The sequence below is a fragment of the Phragmites australis genome, chromosome 14 (genome assembly GCF_958298935.1).
Source record: "Phragmites australis chromosome 14, lpPhrAust1.1, whole genome shotgun sequence".
In the NCBI taxonomy this organism is placed as follows: domain Eukaryota; kingdom Viridiplantae; phylum Streptophyta; class Magnoliopsida; order Poales; family Poaceae; genus Phragmites; species Phragmites australis.
The window spans coordinates 14,366,348-14,374,898 of record NC_084934.1 but is presented as its reverse complement, the minus strand read 5'-3'; positions in this window follow the sequence as shown (position 1 = coordinate 14,374,898).

Below are 8,551 nucleotides of genomic sequence, written 5' to 3'. Positions count from 1 at the left end.
AAGAGCTACTAGACAAAGGGTTTATCCACCCCAGTTCTTTGTCCTGGGGAGCCCCAGTTATCTTCGTACCGAAGAAGGATGGAACACAAAGGATCTGTATAAATTATCGAGCCCGAATGAAGTAACAATTAAGAAAAAATATCCTCTACCCCACATTGAAGATCTGTTTGACTAGTTGAAAGGAGCATGTGTGTTCTCTAAGATAGATCTTCGGTCTGGGTATCATCAATTGAAGATCAATGGCTTGGATATTCCAAAGACCGCATTCGTTACTCGGTATGGTCTATACGAGTACACATTAATGTCTTTCAGTTTAACAAATTCCCCAGCCTACTTCATGTATCTGATGAACAAGGTTTTTATTGACGATATCCTGGTCCACTCCAAGAATGAGGAAGAGCACGAGGACGAGGAACATCTAAGGATGGTATTGCAGAAGCTCAGAGAGAACTAGTTGAACGCTAAATTAAGCAAGTGTGAGTTCTGGTTGAAGGAAGTTCCTTTTCTTGGTCACATTATAGTAGTAGGAGGTGTGTCTATGGACTCATCCAAAGGAAGGAATGTTCTAAACTGGAAACCACCACCGAATGTTTCAGCGATCCACAGTTTCTTGAGTTTAGCAGGATATTATCATCAGTTCATAAAAGGTTTTTCCAAGATAGCTAAACCAATGATAAAACTGCTAGAGAAAGGAGCAGAGTTCAAGTGGACTGCTGCTCCAGAAGCTAGTTTCAATGAGTTGAAGAAAAGGTTAACCTCAGCTCTTGTGTTGATCATGCTTGACACTCAGAAACCATTTTCGGTGTATTGTGTGCTCATGCAAGAGGGTCATGTGGTAGCAAATGCTTCCAGATAATTAAGGAAACTCGAAGAGAACTACCCGACACATGATTTGGAATTAGCCGCAGTTCATGCACTCAAGATCTAGAGACACTACCTAATATGTCAAAGGTGTGAGATCTATTCAGATCATAAGAGCTTGAAGTATATCTTCACTCAACCCGATCTTAATCTCAAACAACATAGATGGTTAGAGCTCATCAAAGATTACAACTTGAGAATCAACTATCACCAAAGAAAGGCAAATATAGTGGCTGATGCCTTGAGCAGAAAGACTCTAGTCAATGCTATAACTCTGCAAGAGATGAGTCCTGAGCTATGCAAGGAATTTGAGAAGTTGAATTTGGGAATGGTGTGTCACACTGAGATAGTTGTAATAGAAATAGACTCAACGCTGGAACAAGATATAAGAAAGGGTCAGCTTGAGGATGAAAAGATTTTGGAAATCAAGCAGCTCATCCAAGTTGGCAAAGCCTCAGATTTCACAAAAGACCAGCAAGGTACAGTTTGGTACAAGCATAGGATATTGTTCCTGACGTGAAGGCTATTTGAGATACAATTCTAAGAGAAGCTCATGATTCAGCATATTCCATTCACCCAAGGAATAACAAGATGTACCAAGATCTTAAAGATCCGTATTGGTGGTACGGAATAAAACGGGCAGTAGTAGAATATGTGGCTTTGTGTGATATATATCAGCGAGTCAAAGCTGAGCATCAAAGACCAGTAGGACTGCTACAGCCATTGAAAGTACCTGAATGGAAGTGAGAAGAAATTAGCACGAATTTCGTAGTGGGCCTACCTTGAACACAGTCAGGATATGATTCTATATGGGTTATAGTCGACCGATTGACCAAAATTGCTCATTTCATTCCAGTTAAAGAATCCTATCGAGGTCTAAAATTAGCTGAGTTGTATATATACAAAATTGTGTTCCTATATAGAGTAGCCAAGATAATTGTATCTGATCATGGTAGTCAGTTTACTTCACGATTCTAGCAACGCCTACATGAATCTATGGATAAATGGTTGAATTTTAGCTCAGCATATCATCCGCAAACTAATAGACATACATAAAGAGTAAATCAAATCCTTTAGGACATGTTGAGAGAATATGCTTTGAAGAATGGTAACAGTTGGGACAAGAATCTGTCATATGCGGAGTTCTCGTATAATAACAGTTATCAAGCTAGCCTCAAGATGTCTCCTTTTGAAGCCTTATATGGAAGGAAGTGTAGAACCCCCGTTGTTCTGAAACCAGACCGGGGAAAGCCAAGTTTTTGGTCCCGTAGTTCTGAGAGAAGCAGAAAAACAAGTGCAAGAGGTTAGAGATAATCTGGAAACCACTCTATCGAGACAAAAGAGCTATGCAGATGATTGATGCTGAGAACTGACTTTTGAAGTAGGAGACTTTGTATATCTCAAGGTGTCACCTATAAGAGGTTTACGCAGATTCAAGGTCAAGGGTAAGCTTTCACCTTGGTTTATTGGTCCATACAAGATATTAGGAAGACAAGGAGAAGTAACTTACCAACTTGAGTTACCACCTCAACTCTCTGGAGTGCATGATGTTTTTCATGTGTCACAATTGAAAAAGTGTCCGAGAGTTCCCAAAGAATAGCTACCAGTAGAAGAACTGGATGGGCGAGAAGATCTCTCTTACTAGAGTATCTGGTCAAGATTCTTGAGACGTTAGAACGGGTTACCCGGAACACGCGAGTCCGTATGTGCAAAGTGCAATGGAAGCATCACTCAGAAGAGGAAGCAACTTGGGAAAGAGAAGATGATCTGAAGGCAGAGTTTCCCCATCTCTTCTCCGATCCTTCCGAATCTCGAGGGAGAGATTCAACCTAAGGGGGTAGGTTTGTAACACTCTAAATTTTCAATTTTTGCATTAGTTTAAAAGTTTTCTAGAATTTAAATAGGAGTTTCAAATTTTGTTCAAATAGAAGAAATTAATTTCTAGATTTAATTTTTCCATATGTTATATTTAAGTTGATGCATTCATACAATCGTAGTTGCAATAGGCTTTCATGCGTGAAAATTGTTTGCAAAAGTTCGCTAGAAGACGCTCATTTAAACCTCTTTTGAATTTGGTTCAAAAATCATATAAGAAAAGCATCTTTCAAAATTGGAAAACCCTTCTCAGGCCGATTTCTCCTTCCCGGCCCAATCTCCTCCCTCCTCTGTCTCCTTTCCTTCCCCTCCCGCACTGGGCCATCAAGCCGGCCTTTCCCCAGTGCCTGGCCGAGGCGGCCTGCCTAAAGCCACCCGAGCCGTCCCCCTTCCCAACCCTCTCTTGCTATCGCGTGCGCCCAGCTGGAGCTGTCGCTGAGCTGCTAAACCGCACGCCTGAATCACTAGCTCGCTTTTTTCTTCCTGTCACCGGGGAAACCACACCCAAAATCCCTGCGGCCGATTCAAATCTATGTCTACCCGAGCTGTTTTGCATCAATTAATTGCCACTCCCACGATCCCTGCCCCTATTCACAAGCTCCCTGCCGTTTCCCCCTCTATTACCCACTCAAATGCGGAAATTGTCGCATACAAAGTGATTTAGGCCGTCAGCCCTTTCTTTCAAATCCCAACTGGTGCCCTTCCCCTCTCGCATATTTAAGCCTCTCATTGTCTCCGTGGTGAGCTTCTGCACGAAATACACTCGTTGCCACCTTTTTCCCCTCTCAGCTATGCCCTCGACACCTTGTTCTTCTCTGGCATCGATAAGGAGCTCTACTGCCGCATTTCTCAGTGTCCGAGACACCATTGATCTCAGTTCTTGCTTCTTTGGTGTCGCAGGGTCACTATAAGACCGTCCCACCGCTTCCCGACCACATCCCAGTGTCACCCAACCCCCAGAGCACTACCGCACGAGCTCGAGCTCTAGCCGATCGCCCCTCTCCATCACCCACCATCCACAGTTCCTCTCCGCTGGAGAGAAGCCCACGGTGAGACTCCCCGTGAACTCCTCTTCATTTTGCACATTTCCCTGTTGATTTCTGTGGCCAGTGGCACGTTTTTGTGCCGCTCTGGTGAAGCTCTGGTCGCCCCGCCACCGTCAGCCGGCTGCCCTTCCTATTCCGTGCTGCCCAACCAAGCCCCATTGAACCCTAGGCGTCCCATCAAGATCTTGTGGCCTAGATTGCATAACCCTTCATCCATTCATAATCGGTCCACCATAGACCCATGGACCGGCCTCTAGGCCATGGTCCATGAGCCCTTGAACATATTACACGTGTTTTCCAATAAAAAATAAATCAGTTAATGTTTTATGGCATCGTAAATAAAATTTTCAGTATAAAAACAAATCGGTTAGTTCCGGAAAACATGTAAAATTTGCGAAAAAGCCCCTAGAACTTCAAAAGCTTATAACTTTTTGCTTGTTGCTCCGATTTGGATGGTTTTTGTGCTCAAATTCTCGTAGCGTCATGTATAATCTTTTTATAGGATTTTTACCTAGTTTTAATACTATTTGCTGTACTGTTCTTAGTAGTTTCTCTTGTGTGCTTTTCCAGTTTGTCGATTAGGAGGTGATCAGTTCGAGAATCTGCAAGATCCAATTGCAAAGAAACCACTACTCCTGGTGTTATTGCAAGCTTGCCACTAGAAAATTGCAAAAATGCCATTAAAACTGTCATTAGAGTGGCATCCTTGCAAAAAAGAAAAAACCAGGGAGGTATTTGCAAATGCCCCAACCTTTAAGGACTTTGAGGAACCCTCAGATGAAGGAAAGTATCTTTGAACATCTTGCTCCTATATTAGGATGTATATGTTAGCTGTTTATCCTTCATTACAAGCTTGTCTAAATTGGTAACCTATGTTAGGATTTACTAGCTTTTGAATGATTATCCTTGTCGCCGTTGATGAGTCATGTGTTATAAAGTGTAGATATGCTAGTCGCTGTCATGGTCGGGTTATGAGTTAAAAACTTGACTAATGATTATGCAACAAGAATCGGGTATGGTAATATTGTAGCAACATGGTACAGGGTGAAACTCAGTGGGTGCCTATGGATTGGCGGGAGCTTTGTAAAGGCCTTCCTTGTATTGAGACCCCGACTCCACACCCTAGAATTGTGAAGCAACATGGGAATCATAACTTGTGGGGAAAGCTGTGAAAACTCTGTAGAGTCTCAATTTGATCGATCAGTCATGCTCTCAGTCAAGAGCAGGGTTCGACTTCTTGATTAGATGGGATCCGGGTTTTGGTATGGATAGTTAAGTAGCTGAGTAATGGAATTACCTGGTGAGTCTTGGTTGTCGGATGGAATCTGATGAGTCATCCCTTTTGTTATAGATGTCTCTTCATACTTAGTAAACAGGATGCCTGTTGTTGAAGTCATAGGTCATAGTTCCTTAGTGCATTAAACTAGTATCTAACCTTTTCTTGACTAAAGCCCCATATCATACTCTCCTACACTTGCATAACACATTTTATACTCACACCCGTTGTCCCTTTTCTTACATCCCTTTGTTGTTTAGAAGCCGTCAATGAGGCTGGTTCCTTCAATGAAGACAACTTCAACCCAAAGCTCCTTTTCTAGTCAGGTGTGCCCCCGGTTGACACATGTGGAACATGGAAGACCCACTGGCGCTAAAGCTCTCCTGTTTCACTGTGTTTTCTTTTAGACCCTCGGGTCCTCTTGTAATAAGTTAATATCGTTATTGTATTTGCAACACTGTGATGATACACTGATGATGTAACGCATGTATGGAAACTTTATCCTGGCATACTGTGTTGTGCCCAGTTTTGTTCATTTAAAACTCGATGTTACACCTCACAAGAAAGCAAGCTCCATGCTCACACATGAAGGCAAAGATGAGGAGACAAGAGCAAGAGTCAAGCTCAAGCGAAGATGATGGTGATCAAGATGAAGAGAGCAGCAAATCACCTCAAGTGATGAGGAGATGGATCCCAAGGTCACCAAGCTTATCTCACAATTGGAGAAGAACATGAAGAGGATCAATGCCAAGATTGATCATCCAATCTCCATGAAAGACTCAGCCAAAATAATTGATCATATCAAGAAGGAAAAAGAAGACAAAGAACAAGAGGGGGACAAGGGGAAGAGTTGAAGCATTTGTAAGCATGAGAAGATGGGTGTGTGAAGATGAAAATTCAAGCTCATGCAATGAGAGACTCACCATTCACTCCTCCAAGAGAAGCTCTTCCTCAAGGTCATCACCACGCAAGTCATCATCATGCATGACATCATCTCTCAAGTGCCTTATGGCCATAGGTATGGAAAGCAATGTAAGTGATGATGAATCCGATGAGGATTCTCCCTCCCATGAAGAACTTCCTGATTTGATAAATGAGCAACAAAGAGCCTAAAGTAACAATATAAATAACTTAAGTTCAATGCTCTCAATGGCATTCATGCTACCTTTGTTTCCAATTATAAACAATTGTTGAACAAATTTGAATTGCTAAATAAGAAGCATGAAGAGCTTAAGGAAAAAATTGAATGCATTGAATATCAATCTAAGGTCCCTTTGAATCAATCTACCTTTCAATTTAATTTCAATCCTAAGGTAGATACTTCCACTTCTTGTGATGATTTAATTGTTACATCTAGATCTCCCCTTTGTAATGCCATATGTATTGATAATGTTGTTGTAGAAACCATCTAATGAACTCATTGCATAAGAGAATCATGAGCTCAAACGAGAAGTGGAGAAACTTAAGGAAGACTTGGCAAGATTAAAGGGCAAACGACAACCTTCTCAAGATAACCATGATAGCATGGTGAACATGCTTGTGGAGGGGTCCATCGTGACATGTTTCAAGTGCCATCAAGAAGGCTACAAGTCTTACCAATGCAAGCAAGTAAAGAAGAAGACCAAGGAGAAGGAGAAGATGATGAACCTCTACAACAAGACCTCCAACCTCTACACCAATTCCAACTACAAGATCAAGACCAAGAGGAACCACTACAAGCTCAAGAAGAAGAACAATGGCAAAGTGCTGCACACATGGTTGGGAGAATGGACCAGGGGTGGAACCAACCTATTTGGGTGCCCAAGGAAGTCATCACCAACATGAAGGGGCCCCAGTCGATTTGGGTTCTAAAGAAGACTTGAAGTCTACACAGATCGGGGATTTGGAGAGTTGGCTCACAAGACGAAGTAAAGATTCAAGCAAAGATTCCAAGTGTACAGCATTGGGCGCATCGATGAAGATCATGATCACCACATACCCAAATCCCCATCCAAAGGTGAAAGGTACTAAATGCAAAATCCTTTCGATTTTGTACATTTGCCTTGTCTAGGATTGCATGCTCACAATTCAATTTATTGCAATGCCTAGTGTAGGTTTTTCATATGGTAGGTTGCTTGTATTTCTCTCTTTCTTATGAGCAACCTACATGGTTTATTAGTTGTAGGTTCCTAAGAAGGCACTAGTTCTTCAATTGGTATCCTTTATATGCCATGAACCAATCTATAGGGCATCCTCCCCATTGTTATCAATAACAAGTGCATATCTCTCACAAGAATTCAACACTTGTATGCACACATTTATGGGGAGTATATCCTATGAGTTGTGATTTTGAGAGTAACATGTGTTTTAAGTAATATATTTTGTAACCTCATGGAGTGATCAATAAGCCCACAGAGGTATGCAATACTTAAAGGCTTCACTTGGTATCATTGTTAATTTATTTTTACATTTAAGCTACCTCTATGCATGATATGACTTAAACTTCCTACCTCTACTTATTGTCTAGTTGTGCATATATTGCTACATTCCTACATGTGCTATTCAAAAGTGGGTCTCATTATATGTATGCACACATATAGAAGGAGACCAAAGCAAGATGCAAGAGAAGCAAACAAGATGCAAGGAAGAAGCAAGATGCAAGAACTATCTCGGGTAGATTGTTGACAAATGGGGAAGCATCTCAGGTTGACAAATGTGAAGAAACTCTTGCATGGCTCAATCAAGGGAGATAGAGGCAATGGAGAAAAAGGGGGACATAATGTTAAGGGAAATTGTAGCAAAAAGGAGATATAATGTTGGCAAGAACATGGTTGTCCTTACAATTGTTATCAAAATTTGTTTTTGCCATGCATCCAAGCAAAGAGGTATGGTCTTGTGAACTTTTGTAATCATGTATTTTATTAATTGATATCATTTGCCTCTTGCCCTTGTTGTGTTGTCATCAATCACAAAAAAAGGGAGATTGTAGCGAAAATAGCCCTATTAGGCCATGATTGTGATTTTGGTGATTAATGACAACATAGTCATTGGGACTAACATGTTTGTCAATAATATATGTTAGTAGGTCTCATGAATCCAAATACATGAAGAAACACCACAGTCGGGACAATGTTTGGTTGAATTGAAAGAAGTCCTAGGAAAATTGACTACACCAGAAAGTTCAGTGCTTAGAGACACACACATTCGAGCATTCTTGTCAGAAGCCAGAGAAGTTACCATAAACTGAAAGGTCCGACGCTTGGAGTTGAAGACACCAGATGCTTACACCAAAGCATTAGCTGCGGAGAGGGTACAACAGTGGAAGATTGAAGGTCAACATGCTGGAAGGTCCGGCAATGAAAATATGCACACCGGAAGCTTCACTGAAGCCTTCACTGAAAATCAACAACAGGTTGTGTGAAAAATCCTAAAAAGATGATGTTGTACGCACCAGAAAGTTTGATAATGAAAATTGTTTATGTCGGAGCTTTTTGCATAGAGAATAAGTGGTGTG